Source organism: Salmo salar, unplaced genomic scaffold, assembly GCF_965601325.2.
Source record: "Salmo salar unplaced genomic scaffold, fSalSal1 ptg000229l, whole genome shotgun sequence".
Taxonomy (NCBI): domain Eukaryota; kingdom Metazoa; phylum Chordata; class Actinopteri; order Salmoniformes; family Salmonidae; genus Salmo; species Salmo salar.
Window position 1 is genome coordinate 1,619,368 of NW_027675335.1, and position 17,055 is coordinate 1,636,422.

The window sequence follows — 17,055 nt, forward strand, 5'->3', positions numbered from 1 at the left end:
TGTCTGAGTCTATTTAACCTGTCAGTGTGAATATTGAACGTGTTGTCTGAGTCTATTTAACCTGTCAGTGTGTATATTGATGTATTGTCTGAGTCTATTTAACCTGTCAGTGTGAATATTGAACGTGTTGTCTGAGTCTATTTAACCTGTCAGTGTGTATATTGATGTATTGTCTGAGTCTATTTATCCTGTCAGTGTGAATATTGATGTGTTTTATCTGTCTGAGTCTATTCTACCTGGCAGTGTGTATATTGATGTGTTGTCTGAGTCTATTTAACCTGTCAGTGTGAATATTGATGTGTTGTATCTGTCTGAGTCTATTTAACCTGTCAGTGTGTATATTGATGTGTTGTATCTGTCTGAGTCTATTTAACCTGTCAGTGTGAATATTGATGTATCTGTCTGAGTCTATTTAACCTGTCAGTGTGGATATTGATGTGTTGTCTGAGTCTATTTAACCTGTCAGTGTGAATATTGATGTATCTGTCTGAGTCTTTTTATCCTGTCAGTGTGAATATTGATGTGTTGTCTGAGTCTATTTAACCTGTCAGTGTGAATATTGATGTGTTGTCTGAGTCTATTTAACCTGTCAGTGTGAATATTGATGTATCTGTCTGAGTCTATTTATCCTGTCAGTGTGAATATTGATGTGTTGTCTGAGTCTATTTAACCTGTCAGTGTGAATATTGATGTGTTGTCTGAGTCTATTTATCCTGTCAGTGTGAATATTGATGTGTTTTATCTGTCTGAGTCTATTCTTCCTGCCAGTGTGTATATTGATGTGTTGTCTGAGTCTATTTATCCTGTCAGTGTCACTATTGATGTGTTGTATTTTTCTGAGTCTATTTAACCTGTAAGTGTGAATATTGATGTGTTGTATCTGTCTGAGTCTATTTAACCTGTCAGTGTGAATATTGATGTGTTGTCTGAGTCTATTTATCCTGTCAGTGTGAATATTGATGTGTTGTATCTGTCTGAGTCTATTTAACCTGTCAGTGTGTATATTGATGTGTTGTCTGAGTCTATTTAACCTGTCAGTGTGAATATTGATGTGTTGTCTGAGTCGATTTAACCTGTCAGTGTGTATATTGATGTGTTGTCTGTGTCTATTTAAACTGTCAGTGTGAATATTGATGTATTGTCTGAGTCTATTTAACCTGTCAGTGTGAATATTGAACGTGTTGTCTGAGTCTATTTAACCTGTCAGTGTGTATATTGATGTGTTGTCTGAGTCTATTTAACCTGTCAGTGTGAATATTGATGTGTTGTCTGAGTCTATTTAACCTGTCAGTGTGAATATTGAACGTGTTGTCTGAGTCTATTTAACCTGTCAGTGTGTATATTGATGTATTGTCTGAGTCTATTTAACCTGTCAGTGTGAATATTGAACGTGTTGTCTGAGTCTATTTAACCTGTCAGTGTGTATATTGATGTATTGTCTGAGTCTATTTAACCTGTCAGTGTGAATATTGAACGTGTTGTCTGAGTCTATTTAACCTGTCAGTGTGTATATTGATGTGTTGTCTGAGTCTATTTAACCTGTCAGTGTGAATATTGATGTGTTGTATCTGTCTGAGTCTATTCTTCCTGCCAGTGTGTATATTGATGTGTTGTCTGAGTCTATTCATCCTGTCAGTGTGACTATTGATGTGTTGTATTTTTCTGAGTCTATTTAACCTGTAAGTGTGAATATTGATGTGTTGTATCTGTCTGAGTCTATTTAACCTGTCAGTGTGAATATTGATGTGTTGTCTGAGTCTATTTATCCTGTCAGTGTGAATATTGATGTGTTGTATCTGTCTGAGTCTATTTAACCTGTCAGTGTGTATATTGATGTGTTGTCTGAGTCTATTTAACCTGTCAGTGTGAATATTGATGTGTTGTCTGAGTCGATTTAACCTGTCAGTGTGTATATTGATGTGTTGTCTGTGTCTATTTAACCTGTCAGTGTGAATATTGATGTATTGTCTGAGTCTATTTAACCTGTCAGTGTGAATATTGAACGTGTTGTCTGAGTCTATTTAACCTGTCAGTGTGTATATTGATGTATTGTCTGAGTCTATTTAACCTGTCAGTGTGAATATTGAACGTGTTGTCTGAGTCTATTTAACCTGTCAGTGTGTATATTGATGTATTGTCTGAGTCTATTTAACCTGTCAGTGTGTATATTGATGTATTGTCTGAGTCTATTTAACCTGTCAGTGTGAATATTGAATGTGTTGTCTGAGTCTATTTAACCTGTCAGTGTGTATATTGATGTATTGTCTGAGTCTATTTAACCTGTCAGTGTGAATATTGAACGTGTTGTCTGAGTCGATTTAACCTGTCAGTGTGTATATTGATGTATTGTCTGAGTCTATTTAACCTGTCAGTGTGAATATTGAACGTGTTGTCTGAGTCTATTTAACCTGTCAGTGTGTATATTGATGTATTGTCTGAGTCTATTTATCCTGTCAGTGTGAATATTGATGTATCTGTCTGAGTCTATTTAACCTGTCAGTGTGAATATTGATGTGTTGTATCTGTCTATTTAACCTGTCAGTGTGAATATTAATGTGTTGTATCTGTCTGAGTCTATCTAACCTGTCAGTGTGAATATTGATGTGTTGTATCTGTCTATTTAACCTGTCAGTGTGAATATTGATGTGTTGTCTGAGTCTATTTATCCTGTCAGTGTGAATATTGATGTGTTGTATCTGTCTGAGTCTATTTAACCTGTCAGTGTGTATATTGATGTGTTGTCTGAGTCTATTTATCCTGTCAGTGTGAATATTGATGTGTTTTATCTGTCTGAGTCTATTCTTCCTGCCAGTGTGTATATTGATGTGTTGTCTGAGTCTATTTATCCTGTCAGTGTGACTATTGATGTGTTGTATTTTTCTGAGTCTATTTAACCTGTAAGTGTGTATATTTATGTGTTGTATCTGTCTGAGTCTATTTAACCTGTCAGTGTGAATATTGATGTGTTGTCTGAGTCTATTTATCCTGTCAGTGTGAATATTGATGTGTTGTATCTGTCTGAGTCTATTTAACCTGTCAGTGTGTATATTGATGTGTTGTCTGAGTCTATTTAACCTGTCAGTGTGAATATTGATGTGTTGTCTGAGTCGATTTAACCTGTCAGTGTGTATATTGATGTGTTGTCTGTGTCTATTTAACCTGTCAGTGTGAATATTGATGTATTGTCTGAGTCTATTTAACCTGTCAGTGTGAATATTGAACGTGTTATCTGAGTCTATTTAACCTGTCAGTGTGTATATTGATGTATTGTCTGAGTCTATTTAACCTGTCAGTGTGAATATTGAACGTGTTGTCTGAGTCAATTTAACCTGTCAGTGTGTATATTGATGTGTTGTCTGAGTCTATTTATCCTGTCAGTGTGTATATTGATGTGTTGTATCTGTCTGAGTCTATTTTTAACCTGTCAGTGTGAATATTGAACGTGTTGTCTGAGTCTATTTAACCTGTCAGTGTGAATATTGATGTATCTGTCTGAGTCTATTTAACCTGTCAGTGTGAATATTGATGTGTTGTATCTGTCTGAGTCTATCTAACCTGTCAGTGTGAATATTGATGTGTTGTCTGAGTCTATTTATCCTGTCAGTGTGAATATTGATGTGTTGTAGCTGTCGGAGTCTATTTAACCTGTCAGTGTGCATATTTATGTGTTGTCTGAGTCTATTTAACCTGTCAGTGTGAATATTGATGTGTTGTCTGAGTCTATTTAACCTGTCAGTGTGTATATTGATGTGTTGTCTGAGTCTATTTATCCTGTCAGTGTGAATATTGATGTGTTTTATCTGTCTGAGTCTATTCTTCCGGCCAGTGTGTATATGGATGTGTTGTCTGAGTCTATTTATCCTGTCAGTGTGACTATTGATGTGTTGTATTTTTCTGAGTCTATTTAACCTGTAAGTGTGAATATTGATGTGTTGTATCTGTCTGAGTCTATTTAACCTGTCAGTGTGAATATTGATGTGTTGTCTGAGTCTATTTATCCTGTCAGTGTGAATATTGATGTGTTGTATCTGTCTGAGTCTATTTAACCTGTCAGTGTGTATATTGATGTGTTGTCTGAGTCTATTTAACCTGTCAGTGTGAATATTGATGTGTTGTCTGAGTCTATTTAACCGGTCAGTGTGTATATTGATGTGTTGTCTGTGTCTATTTAACCTGTCAGTGTGAATATTGAACGTGTTGTCTGAGTCTATTTAACCTGTCAGTGTGTATATTGATGTATTGTCTGAGTCTATTTAACCTGTCAGTGTGAATATTGAACGTGTTGTCTGAGTCTATTTAACCTGTCAGTGTGTATATTGATGTATTGTCTGAGTCTATTTAACCTGTCAGTGTGTATATTGATGTGTTGTCTGAGTCTATTTAACCTGTCAGTGTGTATATTTATGTGTTGTCTGTGTCTATTTAACCTGTCAGTGTGAATATTGATGTATTGTCTGAGTCTATTTAACCTGTCAGTGTGAATATTGAACGTGTTGTCTGAGTCTATTTAACCTGTCAGTGTGTATATTGATGTATTGTCTGAGTCTATTTAACCTGTCAGTGTGAATATTGAACGTGTTGTCTGAGTCTATTTAACCTGTCAGTGTGTATATTGATGTATTGTCTGAGTCTATTTAACCTGTCAGTGTGAATATTGAACGTGTTGTCTGAGTCTATTTAACCTGTCAGTGTGTATATTGATGTATTGTCTGAGTCTATTTATCCTGTCAGTGTGAATATTGATGTGTTTTATCTGTCTGAGTCTATTCTACCTGGCAGTGTGTATATTGATGTGTTGTCTGAGTCTATTTAACCTGTCAGTGTGAATATTGATGTGTTGTATCTGTCTGAGTCTATTTAACCTGTCAGTGTGTATATTGATGTGTTGTATCTGTCTGAGTCTATTTAACCTGTCAGTGTGAATATTGATGTGTTGTCTGAGTCTATTTAACCTGTCAGTGTGAATATTGATGTATCTGTCTGAGTCTATTTATCCTGTCAGTGTGAATATTGATGTGTTGTCTGAGTCTATTTAACCTGTCAGTGTGGATATTGATGTGTTGTCTGAGTCTATTTAACCTGTCAGTGTGAATATTGATGTATCTGTCTGAGTCTATTTATCCTGTCAGTGTGAATATTGATGTGTTGTCTGAGTCTATTTAACCTGTCAGTGTGAATATTGATGTGTTGTCTGAGTCTATTTAACCTGTCAGTGTGAATATTGATGTATCTGTCTGAGTCTATTTATCCTGTCAGTGTGAATATTGATGTGTTGTCTGAGTCTATTTAACCTGTCAGTGTGAATATTGATGTGTTGTCTGAGTCTATTTATCCTGTCAGTGTGAATATTGATGTGTTTTATCTGTCTGAGTCTATTCTTCCTGCCAGTGTGTATATTGATGTGTTGTCTGAGTCTATTTATCCTGTCAGTGTGACTATTGATGTGTTGTATTTTTCTGAGTCTATTTAACCTGTAAGTGTGAATATTGATGTGTTGTATCTGTCTGAGTCTATTTAACCTGTCAGTGTGAATATTGATGTGTTGTCTGAGTCTATTTATCCTGTCAGTGTGAATATTGATGTGTTGTATCTGTCTGAGTCTATTTAACCTGTCAGTGTGTATATTGATGTGTTGTCTGAGTCTATTTAACCTGTCAGTGTGAATATTGATGTGTTGTCTGAGTCGATTTAACCTGTCAGTGTGTATATTGATGTGTTGTCTGTGTCTATTTAACCTGTCAGTGTGAATATTGATGTATTGTCTGAGTCTATTTAACCTGTCAGTGTGAATATTGAACGTGTTGTCTGAGTCTATTTAACCTGTCAGTGTGTATATTGATGTGTTGTCTGAGTCTATTTAACCTGTCAGTGTGAATATTGATGTGTTGTCTGAGTCGATTTAACCTGTCAGTGTGTATATTGATGTGTTGTCTGTGTCTATTTAACCTGTCAGTGTGAATATTGATGTATTGTCTGAGTCTATTTAACCTGTCAGTGTGAATATTGAACGTGTTGTCTGAGTCTATTTAACCTGTCAGTGTGTATATTGATGTATTGTCTGAGTCTATTTAACCTGTCAGTGTGAATATTGAACGTGTTGTCTGAGTCTATTTAACCTGTCAGTGTGTATATTGATGTGTTGTCTGAGTCTATTTAACCTGTCAGTGTGAATATTGATGTGTTGTATCTGTCTGAGTCTATTCTTCCTGCCAGTGTGTATATTGATGTGTTGTCTGAGTCTATTTATCCTGTCAGTGTCACTATTGATGTGTTGTATTTTTCTGAGTCTATTTAACCTGTAAGTGTGAATATTGATGTGTTGTATCTGTCTGAGTCTATTTAACCTGTCAGTGTGAATATTGATGTGTTGTCTGAGTCTATTTATCCTGTCAGTGTGAATATTGATGTGTTGTATCTGTCTGAGTCTATTTAACCTGTCAGTGTGTATATTGATGTGTTGTCTGAGTCTATTTAACCTGTCAGTGTGAATATTGATGTGTTGTCTGAGTCGATTTAACCTGTCAGTGTGTATATTGATGTGTTGTCTGTGTCTATTTAAACTGTCAGTGTGAATATTGATGTATTGTCTGAGTCTATTTAACCTGTCAGTGTGAATATTGAACGTGTTGTCTGAGTCTATTTAACCTGTCAGTGTGTATATTGATGTGTTGTCTGAGTCTATTTAACCTGTCAGTGTGAATATTGATGTGTTGTCTGAGTCGATTTAACCTGTCAGTGTGTATATTGATGTGTTGTCTGTGTCTATTTAACCTGTCAGTGTGAATATTGATGTATTGTCTGAGTCTATTTAACCTGTCAGTGTGTATATTGATGTATTGTCTGAGTCTATTTAACCTGTCAGTGTGAATATTGAACGTGTTGTCTGAGTCTATTTAACCTGTCAGTGTGTATATTGATGTATTGTCTGAGTCTATTTAACCTGTCAGTGTGAATATTGAACGTGTTGTCTGAGTCTATTTAACCTGTCAGTGTGTATATTGATGTGTTGTCTGAGTCTATTTAACCTGTCAGTGTGAATATTGATGTGTTGTATCTGTCTGAGTCTATTCTTCCTGCCAGTGTGTATATTGATGTGTTGTCTGAGTCTATTCATCCTGTCAGTGTGACTATTGATGTGTTGTATTTTTCTGAGTCTATTTAACCTGTAAGTGTGAATATTGATGTGTTGTATCTGTCTGAGTCTATTTAACCTGTCAGTGTGAATATTGATGTGTTGTCTGAGTCTATTTATCCTGTCAGTGTGAATATTGATGTGTTGTATCTGTCTGAGTCTATTTAACCTGTCAGTGTGTATATTGATGTGTTGTCTGAGTCTATTTAACCTGTCAGTGTGAATATTGATGTGTTGTCTGAGTCGATTTAACCTGTCAGTGTGTATATTGATGTGTTGTCTGTGTCTATTTAACCTGTCAGTGTGAATATTGATGTATTGTCTGAGTCTATTTAACCTGTCAGTGTGAATATTGAACGTGTTGTCTGAGTCTATTTAACCTGTCAGTGTGTATATTGATGTATTGTCTGAGTCTATTTAACCTGTCAGTGTGAATATTGAACGTGTTGTCTGAGTCTATTTAACCTGTCAGTGTGTATATTGATGTATTGTCTGAGTCTATTTAACCTGTCAGTGTGTATATTGATGTATTGTCTGAGTCTATTTAACCTGTCAGTGTGAATATTGAATGTGTTGTCTGAGTCTATTTAACCTGTCAGTGTGTATATTGATGTATTGTCTGAGTCTATTTAACCTGTCAGTGTGAATATTGAACGTGTTGTCTGAGTCGATTTAACCTGTCAGTGTGTATATTGATGTATTGTCTGAGTCTATTTAACCTGTCAGTGTGAATATTGAACGTGTTGTCTGAGTCTATTTAACCTGTCAGTGTGTATATTGATGTATTGTCTGAGTCTATTTATCCTGTCAGTGTGAATATTGATGTATCTGTCTGAGTCTATTTAACCTGTCAGTGTGAATATTGATGTGTTGTATCTGTCTATTTAACCTGTCAGTGTGAATATTAATGTGTTGTATCTGTCTGAGTCTATCTAACCTGTCAGTGTGAATATTGATGTGTTGTATCTGTCTATTTAACCTGTCAGTGTGAATATTGATGTGTTGTCTGAGTCTATTTATCCTGTCAGTGTGAATATTGATGTGTTGTATCTGTCTGAGTCTATTTAACCTGTCAGTGTGTATATTGATGTGTTGTCTGAGTCTATTTATCCTGTCAGTGTGAATATTGATGTGTTTTATCTGTCTGAGTCTATTCTTCCTGCCAGTGTGTATATTGATGTGTTGTCTGAGTCTATTTATCCTGTCAGTGTGACTATTGATGTGTTGTATTTTTCTGAGTCTATTTAACCTGTAAGTGTGTATATTTATGTGTTGTATCTGTCTGAGTCTATTTAACCTGTCAGTGTGAATATTGATGTGTTGTCTGAGTCTATTTATCCTGTCAGTGTGAATATTGATGTGTTGTATCTGTCTGAGTCTATTTAACCTGTCAGTGTGTATATTGATGTGTTGTCTGAGTCTATTTAACCTGTCAGTGTGAATATTGATGTGTTGTCTGAGTCGATTTAACCTGTCAGTGTGTATATTGATGTGTTGTCTGTGTCTATTTAACCTGTCAGTGTGAATATTGATGTATTGTCTGAGTCTATTTAACCTGTCAGTGTGAATATTGAACGTGTTATCTGAGTCTATTTAACCTGTCAGTGTGTATATTGATGTATTGTCTGAGTCTATTTAACCTGTCAGTGTGAATATTGAACGTGTTGTCTGAGTCAATTTAACCTGTCAGTGTGTATATTGATGTGTTGTCTGAGTCTATTTATCCTGTCAGTGTGTATATTGATGTGTTGTATCTGTCTGAGTCTATTTTTAACCTGTCAGTGTGAATATTGAACGTGTTGTCTGAGTCTATTTAACCTGTCAGTGTGAATATTGATGTATCTGTCTGAGTCTATTTAACCTGTCAGTGTGAATATTGATGTGTTGTATCTGTCTGAGTCTATCTAACCTGTCAGTGTGAATATTGATGTGTTGTCTGAGTCTATTTATCCTGTCAGTGTGAATATTGATGTGTTGTAGCTGTCGGAGTCTATTTAACCTGTCAGTGTGCATATTTATGTGTTGTCTGAGTCTATTTAACCTGTCAGTGTGAATATTGATGTGTTGTCTGAGTCTATTTAACCTGTCAGTGTGTATATGGATGTGTTGTCTGAGTCTATTTATCCTGTCAGTGTGACTATTGATGTGTTGTATTTTTCTGAGTCTATTTAACCTGTAAGTGTGAATATTGATGTGTTGTATCTGTCTGAGTCTATTTAACCTGTCAGTGTGAATATTGATGTGTTGTCTGAGTCTATTTATCCTGTCAGTGTGAATATTGATGTGTTGTATCTGTCTGAGTCTATTTAACCTGTCAGTGTGTATATTGATGTGTTGTCTGAGTCTATTTAACCTGTCAGTGTGAATATTGATGTGTTGTCTGAGTCTATTTAACCGGTCAGTGTGTATATTGATGTGTTGTCTGTGTCTATTTAACCTGTCAGTGTGAATATTGAACGTGTTGTCTGAGTCTATTTAACCTGTCAGTGTGTATATTGATGTATTGTCTGAGTCTATTTAACCTGTCAGTGTGAATATTGAACGTGTTGTCTGAGTCTATTTAACCTGTCAGTGTGTATATTGATGTATTGTCTGAGTCTATTTAACCTGTCAGTGTGTATATTGATGTGTTGTCTGAGTCTATTTAACCTGTCAGTGTGTATATTGATGTGTTGTCTGTGTCTATTTAACCTGTCAGTGTGAATATTGATGTATTGTCTGAGTCTATTTAACCTGTCAGTGTGAATATTGAACGTGTTGTCTGAGTCTATTTAACCTGTCAGTGTGTATATTGATGTATTGTCTGAGTCTATTTAACCTGTCAGTGTGAATATTGAACGTGTTGTCTGAGTCTATTTAACCTGTCAGTGTGTATATTGATGTATTGTCTGAGTCTATTTAACCTGTCAGTGTGAATATTGAACGTGTTGTCTGAGTCTATTTAACCTGTCAGTGTGTATATTGATGTATTGTCTGAGTCTATTTATCCTGTCAGTGTGAATATTGATGTGTTTTATCTGTCTGAGTCTATTCTACCTGGCAGTGTGTATATTGATGTGTTGTCTGAGTCTATTTAACCTGTCAGTGTGAATATTGATGTGTTGTATCTGTCTGAGTCTATTTAACCTGTCAGTGTGTATATTGATGTGTTGTATCTGTCTGAGTCTATTTAACCTGTCAGTGTGAATATTGATGTATCTGTCTGAGTCTATTTAACCTGTCAGTGTGGATATTGATGTGTTGTCTGAGTCTATTTAACCTGTCAGTGTGAATATTGATGTATCTGTCTGAGTCTATTTATCCTGTCAGTGTGAATATTGATGTGTTGTCTGAGTCTATTTAACCTGTCAGTGTGAATATTGATGTGTTGTCTGAGTCTATTTAACCTGTCAGTGTGAATATTGATGTATCTGTCTGAGTCTATTTATCCTGTCAGTGTGAATATTGATGTGTTGTCTGAGTCTATTTAACCTGTCAGTGTGAATATTGATGTGTTGTCTGAGTCTATTTATCCTGTCAGTGTGAATATTGATGTGTTTTATCTGTCTGAGTCTATTCTTCCTGCCAGTGTGTATATTGATGTGTTGTCTGAGTCTATTTATCCTGTCAGTGTGACTATTGATGTGTTGTATTTTTCTGAGTCTATTTAACCTGTAAGTGTGAATATTGATGTGTTGTATCTCTCTGAGTCTATTTAACCTGTCAGTGTGAATATTGATGTGTTGTCTGAGTCTATTTATCCTGTCAGTGTGAATATTGATGTGTTGTATCTGTCTGAGTCTATTTAACCTGTCAGTGTGTATATTGATGTGTTGTCTGAGTCTATTTAACCTGTCAGTGTGAATATTGATGTGTTGTCTGAGTCGATTTAACCTGTCAGTGTGTATATTGATGTGTTGTCTGTGTCTATTTAACCTGTCAGTGTGAATATTGATGTATTGTCTGAGTCTATTTAACCTGTCAGTGTGAATATTGAACGTGTTGTCTGAGTCTATTTAACCTGTCAGTGTGTATATTGATGTGTTGTCTGAGTCTATTTAACCTGTCAGTGTGAATATTGATGTGTTGTCTGAGTCGATTTAACCTGTCAGTGTGTATATTGATGTGTTGTCTGTGTCTATTTAACCTGTCAGTGTGAATATTGATGTATTGTCTGAGTCTATTTAACCTGTCAGTGTGAATATTGAACGTGTTGTCTGAGTCTATTTAACCTGTCAGTGTGTATATTGATGTATTGTCTGAGTCTATTTAACCTGTCAGTGTGAATATTGAACGTGTTGTCTGAGTCTATTTAACCTGTCAGTGTGTATATTGATGTGTTGTCTGAGTCTATTTAACCTGTCAGTGTGAATATTGATGTGTTGTATCTGTCTGAGTCTATTCTTCCTGCCAGTGTGTATATTGATGTGTTGTCTGAGTCTATTGATCCTGTCAGTGTGACTATTGATGTGTTGTATTTTTCTGAGTCTATTTAACCTGTAAGTGTGAATATTGATGTGTTGTATCTGTCTGAGTCTATTTAACCTGTCAGTGTGAATATTGATGTGTTGTCTGAGTCTATTTATCCTGTCAGTGTGAATATTGATGTGTTGTATCTGTCTGAGTCTATTTAACCTGTCAGTGTGTATATTGATGTGTTGTCTGAGTCTATTTAACCTGTCAGTGTGAATATTGATGTGTTGTCTGAGTTGATTTAACCTGTCAGTGTGTATATTGATGTGTTGTCTGTGTCTATTTAACCTGTCAGTGTGAATATTGATGTATTGTCTGAGTCTATTTAACCTGTCAGTGTGAATATTGAACGTGTTGTCTGAGTCTATTTAACCTGTCAGTGTGTATATTGATGTGTTGTCTGAGTCTATTTAACCTGTCGGTGTGAATATTGATGTGTTGTCTGAGTCGATTTAACCTGTCAGTGTGTATATTGATGTGTTGTCTGTGTCTATTTAACCTGTCAGTGTGAATATTGATGTATTGTCTGAGTCTATTTAACCTGTCAGTGTGAATATTGAACGTGTTGTCTGAGTCTATTTAACCTGTCAGTGTGTATATTGATGTATTGTCTGAGTCTATTTAACCTGTCAGTGTGAATATTGAACGTGTTGTCTGAGTCTATTTAACCTGTCAGTGTGTATATTGATGTGTTGTCTGAGTCTATTTAACCTGTCAGTGTGAATATTGAACGTGTTGTCTGAGTCTATTTAACCTGTCAGTGTGTATATTGATGTGTTGTCTGAGTCTATTTAACCTGTCAGTGTGTATATTGATGTGTTGTATCTGTCTGAGTCTATTTAACCTGTCAGTGTGAATATTGATGTGTTGTCTGAGTCTATTTATCCTGTCAGTGTGAATATTGATGTGTTGTCTGAGTCTATTTAACCTGTCAGTGTGAATATTGATGTGTTGTCTGAGTCTATTTAACCTGTCAGTGTGAATTTTGATGTGTTGTCTGAGTCTATTTATCCTGTCACTGTGTATATTTATGTGTTGTATCTGTCTATTTAACCTGTCAGTGTGAATATTGATATATCTGTCTGAGTCTATTTATCCTGTCAGTGTGAATATTGATCTGTTGTCTGAGTCTTTTTAACCTGTCAGTGTGAATATTGATGTGTTGTATCTGTCTGAGTCTATCTAACCTGTCAGTGTGAATATTGATGTGTTGTCTGAGTCTATTTATCCTGTCAGTGTGAATATTGATGTGTTGTAGCTGTCGGAGTCTATTTAACCTGTCAGTGTGCATATTTATGTGTTGTCTGAGTCTATTTAACCTGTCAGTGTGAATATTGATGTGTTGTCTGAGTCTATTTAACCTGTCAGTGTGAATATTGAAGGTGTTGTCTGAGTCTATTTAACCTGTCAGTGTGTATATTGATGTGTTGTCTGAGTCTATTTAACCTGTCAGTGTGAATATTGATGTGTTGTATCTGTCTGAGTCTATTTAACCTGTCAGTGTGTATATTGATGTGTTGTATCTGTCTGAGTCTATTTAACCTGTCAGTGTTAATATTGATGTATCTGTCTGAGTCTATTTAACCTGTCAGTGTGGATATTGATGTGTTGTCTGAGTCTATTTAACCTGTCAGTGTGAATATTGATGTATCTGTCTGAGTATATTTATCCTGTCAGTGTGAATATTGATGTGTTGTCTGAGTCTATTTAACCTGTCAGTGTGAATATTGATGTGTTGTCTGAGTCTATTTAACCTGTCAGTGTGAATATTGATGTATCTGTCTGAGTCTATTTAACCTGTCAGTGTGAATATTGAACGTGTTGTCTGAGTCAATTTAACCTGTCAGTGTGTATATTGATGTGTTGTCTGAGTCTATTTATCCTGTCAGTGTGTATATTGATGTGTTGTATCTGTCTGAGTCTATTTTTAACCTGTCAGTGTGAATATTGAACGTGTTGTCTGAGTCTATTTAACCTGTCAGTGTGAATATTGATGTATCTGTCTGAGTCTATTTAACCTGTCAGTGTGAATATTGATGTGTTGTATCTGTCTGAGTCTATCTAACCTGTCAGTGTGAATATTGATGTGTTGTCTGAGTCTATTTATCCTGTCAGTGTGAATATTGATGTGTTGTAGCTGTCGGAGTCTATTTAACCTGTCAGTGTGCATATTTATGTGTTGTCTGAGTCTATTTAACCTGTCAGTGTGAATATTGATGTGTTGTCTGAGTCTATTTAACCTGTCAGTGTGTATATTGATGTGTTGTCTGAGTCTATTTATCCTGTCAGTGTGAATATTGATGTGTTTTATCTGTCTGAGTCTATTCTTCCGGCCAGTGTGTATATGGATGTGTTGTCTGAGTCTATTTATCCTGTCAGTGTGACTATTGATGTGTTGTATTTTTCTGAGTCTATTTAACCTGTAAGTGTGAATATTGATGTGTTGTATCTGTCTGAGTCTATTTAACCTGTCAGTGTGAATATTGATGTGTTGTCTGAGTCTATTTATCCTGTCAGTGTGAATATTGATGTGTTGTATCTGTCTGAGTCTATTTAACCTGTCAGTGTGTATATTGATGTGTTGTCTGAGTCTATTTAACCTGTCAGTGTGAATATTGATGTGTTGTCTGAGTCTATTTAACCGGTCAGTGTGTATATTGATGTGTTGTCTGTGTCTATTTAACCTGTCAGTGTGAATATTGAACGTGTTGTCTGAGTCTATTTAACCTGTCAGTGTGTATATTGATGTATTGTCTGAGTCTATTTAACCTGTCAGTGTGAATATTGAACGTGTTGTCTGAGTCTATTTAACCTGTCAGTGTGTATATTGATGTATTGTCTGAGTCTATTTAACCTGTCAGTGTGTATATTGATGTGTTGTCTGAGTCTATTTAACCTGTCAGTGTGTATATTGATGTGTTGTCTGTGTCTATTTAACCTGTCAGTGTGAATATTGATGTATTGTCTGAGTCTATTTAACCTGTCAGTGTGAATATTGAACGTGTTGTCTGAGTCTATTTAACCTGTCAGTGTGTATATTGATGTATTGTCTGAGTCTATTTAACCTGTCAGTGTGAATATTGAACGTGTTGTCTGAGTCTATTTAACCTGTCAGTGTGTATATTGATGTATTGTCTGAGTCTATTTAACCTGTCAGTGTGAATATTGAACGTGTTGTCTGAGTCTATTTAACCTGTCAGTGTGTATATTGATGTATTGTCTGAGTCTATTTATCCTGTCAGTGTGAATATTGATGTGTTTTATCTGTCTGAGTCTATTCTACCTGGCAGTGTGTATATTGATGTGTTGTCTGAGTCTATTTAACCTGTCAGTGTGAATATTGATGTGTTGTATCTGTCTGAGTCTATTTAACCTGTCAGTGTGTATATTGATGTGTTGTATCTGTCTGAGTCTATTTAACCTGTCAGTGTGAATATTGATGTATCTGTCTGAGTCTATTTAACCTGTCAGTGTGGATATTGATGTGTTGTCTGAGTCTATTTAACCTGTCAGTGTGAATATTGATGTATCTGTCTGAGTCTATTTATCCTGTCAGTGTGAATATTGATGTGTTGTCTGAGTCTATTTAACCTGTCAGTGTGAATATTGATGTGTTGTCTGAGTCTATTTAACCTGTCAGTGTGAATATTGATGTATCTGTCTGAGTCTATTTATCCTGTCAGTGTGAATATTGATGTGTTGTCTGAGTCTATTTAACCTGTCAGTGTGAATATTGATGTGTTGTCTGAGTCTATTTATCCTGTCAGTGTGAATATTGATGTGTTTTATCTGTCTGAGTCTATTCTTCCTGCCAGTGTGTATATTGATGTGTTGTCTGAGTCTATTTATCCTGTCAGTGTGACTATTGATGTGTTGTATTTTTCTGAGTCTATTTAACCTGTAAGTGTGAATATTGATGTGTTGTATCTCTCTGAGTCTATTTAACCTGTCAGTGTGAATATTGATGTGTTGTCTGAGTCTATTTATCCTGTCAGTGTGAATATTGATGTGTTGTATCTGTCTGAGTCTATTTAACCTGTCAGTGTGTATATTGATGTGTTGTCTGAGTCTATTTAACCTGTCAGTGTGAATATTGATGTGTTGTCTGAGTCGATTTAACCTGTCAGTGTGTATATTGATGTGTTGTCTGTGTCTATTTAACCTGTCAGTGTGAATATTGATGTATTGTCTGAGTCTATTTAACCTGTCAGTGTGAATATTGAACGTGTTGTCTGAGTCTATTTAACCTGTCAGTGTGTATATTGATGTGTTGTCTGAGTCTATTTAACCTGTCAGTGTGAATATTGATGTGTTGTCTGAGTCGATTTAACCTGTCAGTGTGTATATTGATGTGTTGTCTGTGTCTATTTAACCTGTCAGTGTGAATATTGATGTATTGTCTGAGTCTATTTAACCTGTCAGTGTGAATATTGAACGTGTTGTCTGAGTCTATTTAACCTGTCAGTGTGTATATTGATGTATTGTCTGAGTCTATTTAACCTGTCAGTGTGAATATTGAACGTGTTGTCTGAGTCTATTTAACCTGTCAGCGTGTATATTGATGTGTTGTCTGAGTCTATTTAACCTGTCAGTGTGAATATTGATGTGTTGTATCTGTCTGAGTCTATTCTTCCTGCCAGTGTGTATATTGATGTGTTGTCTGAGTCTATTGATCCTGTCAGTGTGACTATTGATGTGTTGTATTTTTCTGAGTCTATTTAACCTGTAAGTGTGAATATTGATGTGTTGTATCTGTCTGAGTCTATTTAACCTGTCAGTGTGAATATTGATGTGTTGTCTGAGTCTATTTATCCTGTCAGTGTGAATATTGATGTGTTGTATCTGTCTGAGTCTATTTAACCTGTCAGTGTGTATATTGATGTGTTGTCTGAGTCTATTTAACCTGTCAGTGTGAATATTGATGTGTTGTCTGAGTTGATTTAACCTGTCAGTGTGTATATTGATGTGTTGTCTGTGTCTATTTAACCTGTCAGTGTGAATATTGATGTATTGTCTGAGTCTATTTAACCTGTCAGTGTGAATATTGAACGTGTTGTCTGAGTCTATTTAACCTGTCAGTGTGTATATTGATGTGTTGTCTGAGTCTATTTAACCTGTCGGTGTGAATATTGATGTGTTGTCTGAGTCGATTTAACCTGTCAGTGTGTATATTGATGTGTTGTCTGTGTCTATTTAACCTGTCAGTGTGAATATTGATGTATTGTCTGAGTCTATTTAACCTGTCAGTGTGAATATTGAACGTGTTGTCTGAGTCTATTTAACCTGTCAGTGTGTATATTGATGTATTGTCTGAGTCTATTTAACCTGTCAGTGTGAATATTGAACGTGTTGTCTGAGTCTATTTAACCTGTCAGTGTGTATATTGATGTGTTGTCTGAGTCTATTTAACCTGTCAGTGTGAATATTGAACGTGTTGTCTGAGTCTATTTAACCTGTCAGTGTGTATATTG